This window comes from Delphinus delphis, chromosome 3 (assembly GCF_949987515.2).
Source record: "Delphinus delphis chromosome 3, mDelDel1.2, whole genome shotgun sequence".
Classification (NCBI taxonomy): Eukaryota; Metazoa; Chordata; class Mammalia; order Artiodactyla; family Delphinidae; genus Delphinus; species Delphinus delphis.
Genome location: NC_082685.1, coordinates 139,939,804 through 139,958,223, shown reverse-complemented (window position 1 = coordinate 139,958,223; position 18,420 = coordinate 139,939,804).

Sequence of the window (18,420 nt, the reverse complement as noted above, 5' to 3'; positions counted from 1 at the left end):
TTCACTGGAATATGACGGGCTGAGCCACAGAGTATTTTAAGATTGAGACTCAGTCCTGCCCAGACCTTCAACTAATCTAGATAAACCACAAGCAACTATTTCTCAACTTCGTACCAGTAACCCACCACCTTCAATACTTTCCAAAAAGATAACTCATTGTCAACTGTAGAATCAAGGGGAAATTCCAGACCAGTACCAGGCCTCTGCTTTTCCAAACAGAATTTCACATTTAGCCACTTCCTGCCACCTTCTACTTTGTATAAAATAAATGAGAAACAGAATCTACATTCTTAGAATTAAAATGATTGCAAACTTTCTACACAGAATTGTTCTCATTCTTTTTTCTACCTTATAAACTGCATGTTAGAATAATGTAAGTTTTTTTGGTCTGTTTTTCAAGTAAAAATTAGCACACCTTGACTAGTACTGGGGACCTGGAATTTTGGAGTGGGATATGATTCCCGTGCTCTTTGGGCTTAGTTCACGATGATCTTATAAAACAATTAAAAAGCACCCCTGCTGTTTCAAGCAAGCAGGTCTGAAGGATTTATCAAGCATTTAACAAGCCCCCCATCATTCGGCATAGGCCGGCTTTCTACTCCCTAATCAGCTCCTCTGCAGAGACCAGCCTGAACCGTGGACACATAGTAGAGAAAGAGAATGGTCACCACTGTCAATCCTCAATGTCTGTAGCTTTCCTTATTTCCCTATTTCTTGGGGACTTGAGGAGAACTTTTAGGTGAAAAAAATACAAAAATACATCTGGAAAGTTTATAAATCAGAAGTTTTGGTAATGAGAGTGTCATTATCCATGTAATTTCTGGGCTTAGACAAAGGTGGGATTGAAATAAAAGGTCCTGGAACCTCCACAGGGTACTGGTGTCTGGCCCCCATCCCCATCTCCAGTCTTTTCAACCGAACCCTTCTATTTTGGACCCTAGATTGAGAAATTTTTATAAGTTATGGGCTATTAGCCTCCTCCAAGTGACGATCTATACATACATACATAATTTTTGGCATTGAACGGAAAGTCCTATTAGGGGTTTCCAGAACAAAGATCAATGGAGGGAGGAGGAGAAAAAAGATAGACAATAGATAAAGAAGGGAAATTTCACAGGCGAAGTGAGACTAGCTGAGTTTCACCTCTGTCCGTCATAGTTTCTCTGTCAATAGAAGATGTCTACATTTACATGTAGTGGTATGCTGGATCAGTGGTATGCAGGATCTGGCTCAAACCTGCTTCCAAGAGACATGAAAGTGTGCACCTATTCCCAGTTTCCAGTTCTCTAATGTCACATTTGCAGTTTGAAATAAGGCATGGTGGGAGTATTCATACCATGGAAATCGGCAAATGTTTCAAATCAGGCTGTTTTATTTTTGGACAGCCAAATTACCAGCACACTGCAAAGTGTAATTCATTATAGAGAGAAGGAAATGCAAAAGAATTCCTATCCAATACACATACAGAGCTCTTCCTGAAAGGAAGTCTGATGAGTATTATTTTTCTGATTCCCAGCAATGTCTACGTGTGCCTTATTTCCTGGTGAATCCTTGATTAGAAGGATTAACATCACCTACAAATTCAGGAATCAGAAACTCTGGATTGGAAAGCAACAGCAAAACCCTCCAGGGGATTCTGAAGCTTGCTAAAGTTTGAGAACCTCAACCTTGTACATTGCATCTGGAGAATCCCTTTAATCTAGTGGTGTGTGTGTGTATTTGTGTGTGTGTGTGTGTGTGTGTGTGTGCGCGCGCGCGTGGAGAGGGAACAGCACATGTCAAGATGTATTATTGAAGGTTTGATTTTAAGGTAGAAGGGACATGAGCAGATATCAAGGCTTATTTGTGGTCTGTTTTTAAGACAGAAAAGATGCGAGCTAATGAGAAAGAAACAGTATTGCGGAAAATACAAAATATATAAGAAAGGACAAGAGTAATTCAACCAACTTCCTTGAAAGGCAGAAGATGGGACCTAAAATATACATAATGAAATTAACCATGGACATAAAACAAGGGCACATTTTTCACCAAGACATTAAGTCTCATCCTTTAGAGACTTGCCCCACTCGCACCCCCACCTATCTTTTTAAGGGTAGGATGCCTACATCACCTAAAGAAAAATAGCTTTTTTTAAGCAGTTACAAACCTATTCAGGTCTATGAACAACTTGTCTATTGAATGCTGAGATAACACAAAAAGTTAGTTGGATTCACCTGAAAGCTAGACGAAAGCTTCTTGTAATAGTCAATATTAAGCAAATTAATTTGATGAGTCATTTCTTTGATATTTGAAGTAGAACAAAATTTATAGAGGGCAAACATGAACCTTGTATAAGAGCTGTCATTTAGTAAATAGTAATTGTGGGCTAGGCATATTATGTGTATTATTTTGTTTCTTCATAATACTTGTACAAGTTGGGTGTTATTAGCTATATTTTCTGAATTAACTAAGTAAAGTTCAGAGATATCTAGGTTAATCAATTGCCCATGATTGTGTCATATACTCCTTAGTGTAATGGATGGCAAAGTTTGCATACTCCACTCACTTATTTTTATTGATATTTTTGGCAGAATTGGCAATCTTAAGAAAGAAAGTAGCAAGGGAAAAACAACAGATAATATACAAGGGAATCCCCATAAGGTTAACAGCTGATATTTCAGCAGAAACTCTGCAAGGCAGAAGGGAGTGGCAGGACGTATTTAAAGTGATGAAAGAGAAAATCCTACAACCAAGATTACTTTACCCAGCAAGGATCTCATTCAGATTTGACAGAGAAATAAAAACCTTTATAAACAAGCAAGAGTTAAGAGAACTGAGCACCACCACACCAGCTTTACAACAAATGCAAAAGGAACTTCTCTAGGCAGGAAACACAAGAGAAGGAAAAGATGTACAATAACAAACCCAAAACAATTAAGAAAACGGTAATAGGAACATATATATCGATAATTACCTTAAATGTAAATGGATGAAATGCTCCCACCAAAAGACATAGACTGGCTGAATGGATACAAAAACAAGACCCGTATATATACTGTCTACAAGAGACACACATCATACATAGGGACACATACAGAATGAAAGTAAGGGGATGGAAAAAGATATTCCATGCAAATGGAAATCAAAAGAAAGATGGAGTAGCAATTCTCATATCAGACAAAATAGACTGTAAAACAAAGACTATTACAGGAGATAAAGAAGGACACTACATAATGATCAAGGGAACAATACAAGAAGAAGATATAACAATTGTAAATATTTATGCACCCAACATAGGAGCACCTCAATACATAAGGCAAATACTAACAGCCATAAGAGAGGAAACTGACAGTAACACAATCACAGTAGGGGACTTTAACACCCCACTTTCACCAATGGACAGATCATCCAAAATGAAAATAAATAAGGAAACACAACCTTTAAATGATACATTAAACAAGATGGATTTAATTGATATTTATAGGACATTCCATCCAAAACAACAGATTACACTTTCCTCTCAAGTGCTCAGGGAACATTCTCCAGGACAGATTATATCTTGGGTCACAAAGCAAGCCTTGGTAAATTTAAGAAAATTGAACTCTTATCAAGTATCTTTTCCGACCACAACACTATGAGATTAGATATCAATTACAGGGAAAAAAACTGTAAAAAATACAAACACATGGAGGCTAAACAATACACTACTTAATAACCAAGAGATCACTGAAAAAATCAAAGAAGAAAACAAAAACTACCTAGAAAAAAATGACAATGAAAACACAATGACCCAAAACCTATGGGATGCAGCAAAGGCAGTTCTAAGAGGGAATTTTATAGCAATACAATCCTACCTTAAGAAACATCTCAAATAAACAACCTAACCTTACACCTAAAGCAATTAGAGAAACAAGAACAAAGAAACCCCAAAGTTAGCAGAAGGATAGAAATCATAAAGTTCAGATCAGAAATAAATGAAAAAGAAATGAAGGAAACGATAGCAAAGATCAATAAAACTAAAAGCTGGTTCTTTGAGAAGATAAACAAAATTGATAAACCATTAGCCAGACTCATCAAGAAAAAAAGGGAGAATACGCAAATCAATAGAATTCGAAATGAAAAAGGAGAAGTAACAACTGACACTGCAGAATTATAAAGGATCATGAGAGATTACTACAAGCAACTCTATGCCAATAAAATGGACAACCTGGAAGAAATGGACAAATTCTTAGAAAAGCACAACCTTCCAACACTGAACCAGGAAGAAATAGAAAATATGAACAGACCAATCACAAGCACTGCAATTGAAACTGTGATTAAAAATCTTCCAACAAACAAAATCCCAGCACCAGACAGCTTCACGGGAGAATTCTATCAAACATTTAGAGAAAAGCTAACACCTATCCTTCTCAAACTCTTCAAAAATACAGCAGAGGGAGGAACACTCCCAAACTCATTCTACAAGGCCACCATCATTTGATACCAAAAACAGAGAGAGATGTGACAAAGAAAGAAAACTACAGGCCAATATCACTGATGAAGATAGATGCAAAAATCCTCAACAAAATACTACCAAGCAGAATCCAACAGCACATTAAAAGGATCATACACCATGATCAAGTGGCGTTTACCCCAGGAATGCAAGGATTCTTCAATATATGCAAATCAATCAATGTGATACACCATATTAACAAACTGAAGGAGAAAAACCATATGATCATCTCAATAGATGCAGAGAAAGCTTTCAACAAAATTCAACACCAATTTATGATAAAAACCCTCCAGAAAGTAGGCATAGAGGGAACTTCCCTCAACATAATAAAGGCCATATATAACAAACCCACAGCCAACATCGTCCTCAATGGTGATAAACTGAAACCATTTCCACTAAGATCAGGAACAAGACAAGATTGCCCACTCTCACCCTTATTATTCAACATAGTTTTGGAAGTTTTAGCCACAGCAATCAGAGAAGAAAAAGAAATAAACGGACTAAATCGGAAAAGAAGAAGTAAAGCTGTCACTGTTTGCAGATGACATGATTCTATACATAGAGAATCCTAAAGATGCAACCAGAAAACTATTAGAGCTAATCAATGAATTAGGTAAAGAGGCAGGATACAAAATTAATGAACAGAAATCTCTTGCATTCCTATACACTAATGATGAAAAATCTGTAGGTGAATTTAAGAAAACACTCCCATTTACCACTGCAACAAAAGGAATAAAATACCTAGGAATAAACCTACCTAAGGAGACAAAAGACCTGTATGAAGAAAATTATAAGACACTGATGAAAGAAATTAAAGATGATACAAATAGATGGAGAGATATATCATGTTCTTGGATTGGAACAATCAACATTGTGAAAATGACTATACGACCCAAAGCAACCTACAGATTCAATGCAATCCCTATCAAACTACCACTGGCATTTTTCACAGAACTAGAACAAAAAATTTCACACTTTCTAATGGAAACACAAAAGACCCCGAATACTGAAAGCAATCTGGAGAAAGAAAAATAGAGCTGGAGGAATCAGGATCCTTGACTTCAGACTATACTACAAAGCTATAGTAATCAAGACAGTATGGTACTGGCACCAAAAGAGAAACACAAATCAATGGAACAGGATAGAAAGCCCAGAGATAAACCCACACACATATATGATTACCTTATCTTTGATAAAGGAGGGAAGAATATACAGTGGAGAAAAGACAGCCTCTTCAATAGTGGTGCTGGGAAAACTGGACAGATACATGTAAAAGAATGAAATTAGAACACTCCCTAACATCATACACAAAAATAAACTCAAAATGGATTAAAGACCTAAATGTAAGTCCAGACAGTATCAAACTCTTAGAGGAAAACATAGGTAGAACACTCTATGACATAAATCACAGGAAGATCCTTTTTGACCCACCTCCTACACAAGTGGAAATAAAAACAAAAATAAACAAATGGGACCTAATGAAACTTAAAAGCTTTTGCAGAGCAAAGCAAACCATAAATGAGACAAGAAGACAACCCTCAGAATGGGAGATAATATTTGCAAATGAAGCAACTGACAAAGGATTAATCTCCAAAATTTACAAGCAGCTCATGCAGCTCAATATCAAAAAAACAAACAACCCAATCCAAAAATGGGCAGAAGACATAAATAGACATTTCTCCGAAGAAGATATACAGATTACCAACAAACACATGAAAGAATACTCAACATCATTAATCGTTAGAGAAACGCAAATCAAGAGTACAGTGAGATATCATCTCACACTGGTCAGAATGGCCATCATCAAAAAATCTACAAACAATACATGCTGGAGAGGGTGTGGAGAAAAGGGAACCCCCTTGCACTGTTGGTGGGAATGTAAATTGATACAGCCACTATGGAGAACAGTATGGAGCTTCCTTAAAAAACTGAAAATAGAACTACCATACAACACAGCAATCCCATCATTGGCCATATACTCTGAGAAAACCGTAATTCAAAAAGATTCATGTACCACAATGTTCATTGCAGCTCTATTTACAATAGCCAGGACATGGAAGCAACCTAAGTGTCCATCAACACATGAATGGATAAAGAAAATGTGGCACATATATACAATGGAATATCACTTAGCCATGAGAAGAAATGAAACTGGGTTATTTGTAGTGAGGTGGATGGACTTAGAGTCTGTCATACAGAGTGAAGTAAGTCAGAAAGAGAAAAACAAATACCATACACTAACACATATATATGGAATCTAAAAAACAGAAAGGGAAATGGTCATGAAGAACCTAGGAGTAAGATGGGAATAAAGACGCAGACCTACTAGAGAATGGACTTGAGGATATGGGGAGGAGGAAGGGTAAGCTGTGAAAAAGTGAGAGAGTGGCATGGACATATATACACTACCAGATGTAAAATAGATAGCTAGTTGGAAGCAGCCACATAGCACAGGGAGATCAGCTTGGTGCTTTGTGATCACCTATAGGGGTGGGATAGGGTGCGTGGGAGGGAGGGAAACACAAGAGGGAAGAGATATGGGGATATATGTATAACTGATTCACTTTGTGATAAAGCAGAAATTAACATACCATTGTAAAGCAATTATACTCCAATGAAGATGTTAAAAAAAAAAAACGAATCAGAACAGAAGAATACATAACAGAAATGAAAAATACACTACATGGAATCAACAGCAGATTGGAGGATGCATACCAGATTAGCAATCTGGAACACAGGGTAGTGGAAATCACCCAATCAGAGCAGCAAAAAGAAAGAAGAATTTAAAAGTTAAGAAAGTTTAAGGGACCTCTGTGACAACATCAATCATACCAGCATTCACATTACAGGGGTCCCAGAAGGAGAAGAGAGAAAGAAAGAGACAGAAAACCTATTTGAAGACATAATGGCTGAAAACTTCCCTAACCTGGGAAAGGAAACAGACAGCAAGTCCAGGAGGCAGAGAGAGTCCAAAAAATATGAACCCAAAGAGGCCCACACCAAGATACATTATACTTAAAATGACAAAAGCTAAAGATAAGAAAGACTCATAAAGCAACAAGAGGACAACTAGTTATATACAAGGTAACCCCCATTAAGACTATAAGTGTATTCTACCAAACATAAAATAGATAGCTAGTGGGAAGCAGCTGAATTGCATGGGAAGATCAGCTCAGTGCTTTGTGACGACCTAGAGGGGTGGGATAGGGAGGGTGGGAGGGAGACACAAGAGGGAGGAGATATGGGGATATATGTGTATGTATAGCCGATTCACTTTGTTATACTGCAGAAACTAACACAACATTGTAAAGCAATTATACTCCAATAAAGATGGTAAAAATAAATAAATTATTTAATTTAAAAAAAAAAGACTATCAGTGTATTTTTTAGCAGAAACTTCACAGGCCAGAAGGGACTGGCATGATACATTCAAACTACTGAAAGGTAATAACTTACAACCAAGAACCTTACAATGGAAAGGTTAACATTCATAACTGAAGGAGAGATACAGAGTTTTACAGATAAGCAAAAGCTAAAGGAGCTCATCACCACTAAACTAACCTTTCCAAAAATGTTAAAGGGAGTTGTTTAAAAGGAAAACAACAGGCCTAAACTAGAAACAAGAAAATTATAAATGAAAAAAATCTCACTGCTGAAGGCAAACATATAGTAAAGGTAGTGGATCCACTAGATGATTTTACTAGTTTTGTCTTTATCCTTCATACTATCTTTATATCTAAAATAAGTAGTTGTGATACACAAAATAAAAAGATGTAAAATATGATGTCAAATCATAAAATGTGGTAGTGGTTGGGCAGTAAAAGTGCAGTATTTAGAATGTGCTGGAACTTAAGTGACCATCAATTTAAAATAAACTAGTATATAAATAGGTTGTTATATAAGAACCTCATGATAAACTACAAACCAAAAACCTAAAAAATATACAAAAAATAAAGAGAAAGTAAAACAAACATTACACTAAGAAAAAGGTCGTCAGATCACAGGGGAAGAGAACAAGAGAAGAAAGGAACAGAGAAGAACTAACCACACATAGAAAGAGGAAAGAATTAACAAAATGGCAGTAAGTACATCATTATCAATAATTACTTTAAATTTGAATGGACTAAATGTTCCAATCAAAAGACATTGAATGGATTAAAAAAAAAGATTCAAGTAATGCTGCATACAAGAGACTCACTTCAGATCTAAAGACACACAGAGACTGTGTGAAAAGATGAAAAAAGATATTCCATGCATTTGAAACAAAAAGAAAGCTGGGGTAGCAATAGTTATATAAGACAAAATAAACTTTAAAACAAAGAGTATAACAAGAAGAAGGTCATTACATAATGATAAACAAATCAATTTAACAAGAGAATAAAACAAGCAGACATGGAATATTCTCCAGGAGGGATCACATGTTAGGGATAACAACATGGCTTAACATGTGATCAATAAATTTAAGAAGATTGAAATTGTATCAAGCATCTGTTCCAACCATAATGATATAAAACTAGAAATCAACTACAAGAAAAAAACTGGGAAAAAGTTTTAAAAAAACTAAACTAAACATATGAAGGTGAAACAACATACTACTAAACAAACAAGGGTGAATGAAGAAATAAAGAAGAGAAAAAAATACCTTGAGAGAAATGAAAATGGAAACACAATGTTCCAAAATCTATGGGATGCAACAAAAGCAGTTCTAAGAAGGAAATTTGCAACATTCCATGCCTACCTCAGGAAACAAAAAATTCTTAAATAAACAATCTAATAATCTTATACCTAAAGGAACTAGAAAAAGAAGAGCAAACAAAGCTCAAAGTTAGTAGAAGGAGGGAAATGATAAAGAACAGAACAGAAAGAAATAAAACAGACTAAAAAAAATTTTTTTTCATCAATGAAACTAAGAATTGGTTCTTTAAAAAGATAAACAAAATTGATATACCTTTAGCCAGACTCAGCAAGAAAAAAAGAAAAGGCTCACATAAATAAAATCATAAATGAAACAGGAGAAATTACAACAGACAGCACAGAAATAGAATCGTAAGAGATCACTACAAACAATTATACACCAAAAAATTGGACAACCTAGAAGAAATGGCTAAATTCCCAGAAATGTAAAGTTTTCTAATATTGAATAAGGAAGAAATAGAAAATCTGAACAGATAAATCACTAGTAATTAATCTGAATCAGTAATTTTAAAAACCTCCTAACAAACAAAAGTCCAGAACCAGATGGCTTCACAAGCAAATACCAGAAAACATTTAAAAAAGAGTTAATCCTTCTCAAACTATTCCAAAAAATGAAAAAAGAAGAAACACTTCCAAATTCATTCTATGAATCTAGCATTACCTTGACACAAAAACCAGATAAAGACACCTGAAAAAAAAAAAAAAATTACAGGCCAATACCCCTGATCAACATAGATGCAAAAATCCTCAACAGATTATTAACAAACTGAATTCAACAATACATTAAAAGGGCCATACACCATGATCAACTGGGATTCATTGCAGGGATGTAAGGATAGTTCAATACCTGCAAATCAATCAATATGATATATCTCGTTAACAAAACAAAGGATAAAAATCATATGATCATCTCAATAAATGCAAAAAAAAGCTTTTGACAAAATTCAACATCCATTTATAACAAAAATTCTCAACAAAGTGGGTGTAGAGGGTACATAATTCAACATAATAAAGGCCATATATGACAAATCCATAGCTAACCTAATACTCAACAGTGAAAAGCTAAAAGCTTTTCCTCTAAGATCAGGAATAAGACAAGGGTGCCCAACATAGTACTGGAAATTCTAGCCACAGCAATTAGACAAGAAAAAGAAATAAAAGTCAGCTAAGTTGAAAAGAAGTAAAACTGTTACTATTTGCAGATAACATGATACTATATATTAAAAACCCTAAAAAAATTATGGAAAAACTATTAGAACTAATAAATGAATTCAGTGAAGTTGAAGGTTACAAAATCAATATACAGAAATCTGCTGTGTTTCTATACATGAATAAGGAACTACCAGAAAAAGAAAGTAAGATAACAACCCCATTTACAGTTGCATCATAAAGAATAAAATAGGAGTAAATCTAACAAGGAGGTAAAAGACCTGATTTTGAATAGTATAAGACATTGATGAAGAAATTAAAAACTACACAAATAAATAGAAAGATATATACCTTGTTCATAGATTGGAATAATTAATATTATTAAAATGTCCATACTACCCAAGACAATCTACTGATTCAATGTAATCCTTATCAAAATATCAATGACATTTTTCACAGGAATGGAAATAATTGTAAAATTTATATGGAACCAGAATAGCCAAAGCAATCTTGAGAAAGAAAAAAGGTGGAGGTATCACTCTACCTGATTTCAAGTTATACTACAAAACCAAAGTAATTAAAACAGTATTGTACTAGCACAAAAACAGACACATAGATTAGTGGAACAGAATAGAGAGCTCAGAAATAGACCCACACTTATATGGCCAATTAATGACAAAGGAGGCAAGAATACACAATAAGGAAAAGCCAGTCTTTTCAATAAATGGTGTTAGGAAAACTGAACAGTTACATGCAAAAGAATCAGACAGGACCATTTTCTCACAAAATGCACAAAAATAAAATCAAAATGGATCAAAGACACAAATGTAAGACATGAAACCATTATTATTGTTTCTCAGAATCCTTTGCATGCTAAAGATTTTGCAGTCAAGTTGATGGAGATTTTGCAGTTTATTTCCAGTAGAAGTACAGCTGCTAACCTATCCTTTCATACTCTGACCTTATAACTGGAGCTGAAAGACTCAAGCTACATTTCCCAGATCCTTTTTCATCTGGCTTCCTGGTAATGGGAGGGTCCTGCTAATGGGAAGCACTGGTAGGAGAACACAAGGTGCGAGGAAGAGAGAAGCTTCCAGTTTCTGATACTGATAACAATGGCAGTAGTTAGAGGTTGCTTAGCAGCAGTGGTGCTAGGTTATGTAGACTCTTGGTGCCCCAGCACTGGCAACATTTCCTGTTGGTCCAGCATTTCCAGCAGTGCAGCAGCAGGAACAGCCCCAGGAGCTCCAGCCTAGGGGTGTTAGTTGTTTCTAATGCAGGGTATCATCCCTTCTTCCCTTTTTCTCCTCCTATTCTCTCTTTTATTCCTCTAGCCCTTCCAGAACTTTGTTGGAAAGTTCCTATACAAAGTCTTCCCATTTTGAAATACTTAGCTCCCTTTCTATTTCCTTTACTGTGCCCCCACTGATATGGTGCCCAAAATACTTTGTTTTCTTCCTCTCTTTTGATGACCACAATTTATCTGCCCCCCCACACATACATTATTTACCTTAGGCCCTCAAAATCTTTATTGCTATTCTTACATTCATATCATGAATTCTGAGTAATTCATTGCCACTCAAGCTTCAATGTGGTATAACGTATAAAGAAAAAATAGGCACTCAGAGTCAGTAAGAGGTACTGACTTCAGTGATCATGCTTCAGATTTATGAAATTGTAAGAATATATTCCTTTGGCTTTTCCTTTTAGCTATATTGGAATCTTGCTTGATACTAAATTTAGAAGACAATACTCTGGAAATGTATAAATTAGAATTGCAAAGTAAAAATTGAACATAACAATAATAATAAAGCAAGTAAACAAACAGCACTAGCATTGTAACTGTAACCACAAAACTAGGCATCTTGTCATTCTAATTTAATAATAGCTGAAAATTCTGTCTGCAGTATTGTTAATGGTCCCCATGCTCAACATGACACTCCTGTCTTTTTACTTTTAAGTCATCATAAAGAATTAAGGGGCTTAGATGCTTCGGCCCCCTAGGTTTCCTGCACTATTTGGATATTCTGAGCACATTTCCTGTCTCTAATGACATAAGTTTGATCTTTGGAAAATCATTTCTCACATTCTCCTTTTACCTACAAAATGTTCCTATCTATCTTGTTCCCAAAAAGGATTTGGAGGAGAAGAAAATTACCATTAACATTAAAAATTACTATGACTTTAAGAAGATCAAAAATGAAGTATACTTTACTGTATACCACATTATATCATTAGACTAAAAATAATGTACATTTATTCCTTTGTGATATTTTTTCCTTCTGTATAAGCTGTTCTTCATTCTACCTCAAAACATATTTTAAAGATTTGCTTGGCTACTCTGTAAATCTATTTAGTTCTGAAGTATAAAAGTCACAGCTCTTCTTAGATTGGGTACAGTTTGTATTTTAAAAAACTTCATCAGTACTTTCCTGCCCAAAAGATGAGGGATTCTTTTATGATCCCAACTAGGTTCAAACAAAGAGAGGGACTTTAAACAATGTGGTAACATACTCCTAATAAAAGGCTAACAACTCCAGGGCTGTAAGTCATAACAGAATCCGTTATTTGCATTTTCTTATTTTATTGCATGATGCTATTTCTCCTGTGAAATACTAGAATGTAGCATTTTTCATTTAAAAAATTATGCACTTAAAGCTATTCATCATGTTTACTCCCCTCTTCTTGTTGGATTCAAGTACACTTCACACATTTACATAGTGCTGAACATTTGCTCTCTAGAGCCAGGTGGACGCCAATGCATTGAAACCCTTGCTGTGCACACCTTCCTATCTGTGTGACCTTGGGCAGGTAATTGACCATCTCGGTGCCCGTAATCTTGTCAGCACAATGGAGATAAGAATAGCTTAACGTTTTCAGTTTCTGAGATGCTCTAAGCTTTCTAGCACCTATAGTTACTATTTGAAAAATTAATCTCTCAGAAGAAAAGAAGAATAAGGAAATCAAGCAAATTCTGTAGTACAGTAGAAAGAGTATCAGGCTGAACAGGGGAGGCTGGTTCTAATTTGACCATTAGGACATTGAGCTAAGCCCTTGCTCTTTAGGCCTGCAAGACAAAAGTTGGATAAAATCATCACAAAGGACTCTTCCAGGTGTAAAATCCTTTGAATATGACTAATTTCAAATACAGAAATATATTTGCCTCTTGGCCATTGACTGTAACTAGGCTTAATTCTATTATGACACAGATATCATTTCTGCCTCTTCTCTGATTTTCCAGCTTGAAGTCTCAAAGAATCAATTTTTGACCAATTCCCCAATGATTAACGTGTGATTTTCTCATCTCAATATTTTACCCTTGTTTTCATCTATCAACCAAAACAGAGTATTAATATTTATAGCATGTACTACCTGTGGTCAAATTATCCATCTCTCTAATGGATTTACTATAAGCACATGCATTTATTTCCAGGAAAACATCCATTTCAAATCTTCAGAGCAGAATGTTTTTAAGGTGTGTTAATGAGACACTGCTTATTCCAGGGTTCAGTATATGGCTCTGGCCTGAACTAATGCCAATACTACTGATCCAAATGCAGACCTATGCCTGGATGGGGAATAAAATGCAGAGAAACCTAAAACCATGTGAAGTTACCATTCTATGGAATCCTGATACCTTAACCATTTTAAACTCTACCAGTAAGTAAATCCCACGGTTCGAAATACTCTGAAACTAAAATAATGCTGGCTTTCACCTGATGGCTCAATTTAAGTTAGTTCCCACCTCCCCATCCTTTAAAATGTTTGAAAGCTCCCTTATATCTTATTTAAGACATAAGACTAGGACTTGAGACACTGCTAACTTTACCCTGCCAAGACACGTGGATTCTACTGGTAAACCCATTTAGGTTCTCTGAAACCAGTCACTAACCAGGTGGTCATGTCTATTCTCATGGGACACCTGCACATTCACTCTAATAGCACTCTGCCTGCACACATGACATTCAAATTATGCCCTCCAGGTCTCAATAGCCTTGACTGATTGACTTAAATGAGACACAACAAGACTCCTGGCTTTGTTCTCACTGATTTAATTTGATCAGGTATTTAATCAAGGCTGTAGAGATTAAGCCAACTTTTGTGAGTCTGTAGCCTAACAGCTTTGGGGTGGTATTGTTGTTCTTTAGGTCTGAAGTGTTGCCAATGTAAATCAGGTGCCCTCTCATCACCACCAACCTCAGTCTCCACTAATCACTCCTCCCCTGGGTCTTCTCAGAGCCCCACAGACCTGTAGAGTTTATACTACAATGAATTTTAATTTGCTTTTTGGCAGGCCCCAAATAGGTCTTTTAAATGTTAGTGGGATAGCTGTCTATGGCCAGCTATTCTCAAAATATGACAGTGTCAGCTGATACCTCAGATGAAATGTACTAGGACCACTCTGCTTGCTGGGCCCTGGATCCCGGATATGTACTTGCACTTGACCCTGGTAAGTCTAGCCTCATTTCCTTCATATGATATTACCTGTTTCATGAATCCTTGTGTCTGTGACATTGTGTGTTCTCATATTTAACCCATTAGACTCTGGCTCTGCTCTGTCTAAAGGCCTAGCTTTTTCATAATGTTCATACAACTACTAGTTACAGGGTATGTTTGTCATGAGCCATAAACTTGGATCAGCAAAAAATGTGATCTTCCTTTTCTATCTTATAAATCCAACTGTACCTGAAAACAAAAGGGTTTCCCTAGAAATTTCCAGGTATACTCAGTAACTGAAGAGATTTTTCAGTCATTTCAAGTTTAAACTCAGTCAAAAATTATAATTTCCTCTCTGACATCACTTATCTCTAAATTAGAGCCCAAAACTCTGGGTCTTTTACCAAACTGAAGCACTGATAGGAGATCTGTCCACTTCATAGTCTCCGCATATTATATGCTACTGTTACTGAGATGTTAAATAACTCCGTCATGGACTTTGCTTCATGGCACGTCTAGCCCAGTGCTATCCAATAGGAATATAATACAAGCCACAGTTGTAATCTTTCATTTTCTAGGAGGCACTTTAGAAAAGGTAGTAAGTCTTTGAAATCTGGTGTATATTTTACACATGCAGTCTATCTCAATTCAAACTAGCCACATTTCAAATGTGCTAGTGGCTAAAATACTGGACAACAGTTCTAGAGTGAAGCCACTCCTCCAGGCGGCATCTGCTGGCACGTTCATTTACAATGTTCGCTGAGCCTGCCATCCAAGACTGGGGAGAATGGGCCAGTCCCAGTGATTGAAGGGCTTGGGAGATCCCATCATAGTCCAAGTGACATGGGACACTCACATTTCTAATTAGGGAGGCAACATACCAGTATCAGGATTAAGATTTTAAGATAGTCATTGTAGGACATCGTATGTGGTTTTCAGGACTCCAACTGTCAGGGCTACAATTCTAAGCAAAAGTAAATCAATAGATGCTAGGTAACTCCCTCTGCCAGTTTCTGTGGGAGCCCTGAGGCTATCACTGGGCCTTCTCTACCTCTGTTCTGCCTACAGCCTCTATATTGTTGTGGCAAAGAGCAAATACAATGTCTCTTCCAGAACTACACTCAGGTACTACACCTATCTCCTCTACTCTTAAGCCCCTACATTTAAAGGTTGACATTTGGCCTCTAGCCTCCACTAGGAAACTCAGGTACAAGAAGAAAGGGGCACCTACCTTCCCTCAGTTTCTTTTCTTCCCCATTCCAAGCTCAGATTTTCATGTAGGGGGATGGAGAGAAGCAGAGAGGCAGAATATGTGGACAACCCTGCTTGATCAAATATTCCTCTAATCGTTTCTTCCTCATACCTGGAACAATGCCTTCTGTGGTTAAAACTCAAGACATTTGAAGTGATATTTCTAGTATCACATCTCCAGGCAAAAGTGTACGGTATGTACACGTGGAGAGAATCCTGGGAGGAGAATATATCCATTACTACTTCGCATGCAGTCCTGTCACACGTATGTCATGGTGGTTTCTCCTTCCTTTCTCAAGGTGAGTCCTTCCCCAAGGCCCTGGCTGCCTCCACTACCACGTGGCTTCCTGAGGTCTCCCAGCACATTGCAGGAGCCCATTTCTGGGTCTTCTGATCCAGGTCCACTGTTATAATCACCTAGCAACTTATGGCACAGTGTTCTTACTCCACAGGCTTAATTCTTCCAGTGAGAATGACACACTGGGCTTGACACTTCCAGGCAACAGTATGTTTACACTGCCTTCCTCACTCAGCAGTACACTCCTCAGGGTCAGCAGCTATCAGGTATTAAGACTAAACTGAGGCTTAACAGTGAGCCTGAGGCAACTCACAGATGGGAAAGAGAGGGACACTGAAGAGAACGGATATTTTGAAGGGCATAGGAAGTCAAGTACTATGATAGAAGATGCTGAGATGTTTGAGATGCAAGATATTTACCAGGGATCAAGGCCTCTGAGAAGAAGGAAAAGGATGCAAGATTGGGCACAGGAAGAAGGTGAATTGTCATGCAGACCCTACAGTCTTCAGCCAACCATACAGGGAGCTCTGGAGCAAATGCTGCTCATCAGAGTTACCCTGTTATCAGGCCAAAATGGTCAGATGGTTAATTCCCTACCTCACTGCATACAGGCTGTTCCAGGAAGGAAATGGTCTTGGATGAAGCAGCTCTGCACCGCTGAGGCTGACCTTGAAGGAGATGGCAATTGGAGGAAGCTGCTGACCACACTCCCTGCAGCTGGGTAGCAGGTCCTTTCTTAGAGGGGAATTGGGGAGGGGCATCTCCTTGCTTATCAGAATTCTAGCCACAATTCACTTTTGGCACATAGGTTGCTAACTGTATGGACAAGGTAGCATGATAGAGGATTCAGGTCTTGAGGGTCGGATAAATATTATAGAAAGACTGTCCTCGGAGTTCAGGATCCCAGCTACTAGGATTGATATTTTTGAGAAGGAAAACTAACAAAACCAAGGCAGAGTAGTAGAGTGCCTGGTTGTATGGCTGGCTTTTAGGGTGTGGCTCTTGTTCTAGACAAAGGTTAGAGAACAAGGGAGACTAGAACTTAAGAGCAGAGACCAATGCAAGGCTCAGTCAAGTAGAGCAAACCAACAGCACAGGCAGGAGAGCAAGGCAGTGAGTAGAGAAGACCCAGTACTGGAAATGACTGCACAGGAGTTAATGAAGGACAGAGGTCTAGAGAACCACATCATTACTATAAGCAACAATGCTAAAGTAGGGCAAGTAATTCTTCCTAATACTAGTAGTATTAGTAATTCTTCCTAATACTACTCAAGAAGCATCCAATTGAATAGTATATTCTATTACTTCAATATTAAAAGGATATAAAGTCATTACTAAAATAAGATTTACCAAGTATTTATCCAAGATTTTGGTTTTTTCCAACAATCTCTCAATAAACAGACACGCTATCTCTCAATGAGTACTTGTGATTCATAAATATTTTCACATTTTGTGAAGGTTTTAATGGCACAAGAAGATTGCAGTCTTTCAAAGCATCAAAATTAATACTTTGGAGAATAGGTGCAGGTCCTGTTGCTTTAACTTAATTCTAAGAACCCTGACTTAATTTTCAAAATAGCAAAGCTTTAGGAAATACAACCAGGCATGCTTAGTCAGTTCAGTTGGCTTGGCCAGTCATATAGAGGGAAAACAACATCCTGAAATTTTGATTAAAATGCTTATTTCCACTCTCATATTGCTGGGGGGAAAAAAAGACAACACTTTATTTTCAATTTTAGAGAAAACCGAACTGATACAAAACATTGAAAGCTAAAGCAATCTTTTAAAGATAAATCTGTTCATGCATGAACAAAGAGATTAACAAGAAGATTACTGCTACTGGTAACATGCACTTTATGACCACGTGAGGGGGAAGATAGGATTTTTCTCTGCCTAGAATACTGAAGAGATCATAGCTCTCCCGGGATAAGCAAACAGCTGCTGATTTTTCACAGGAAAAAAAAATCATTTGACTTTCTATGTTGTCCACCAAACTACTTATGCATTCATCTTTTAAGGAAAAGATGCCTAGAGTAGGTTCTTTCAAAATATGAAGCAAATACCCTTTCTTTTTGTCAAATAAAATCTCATGCACAAGAGTGTTATTATAAAAAGCTAC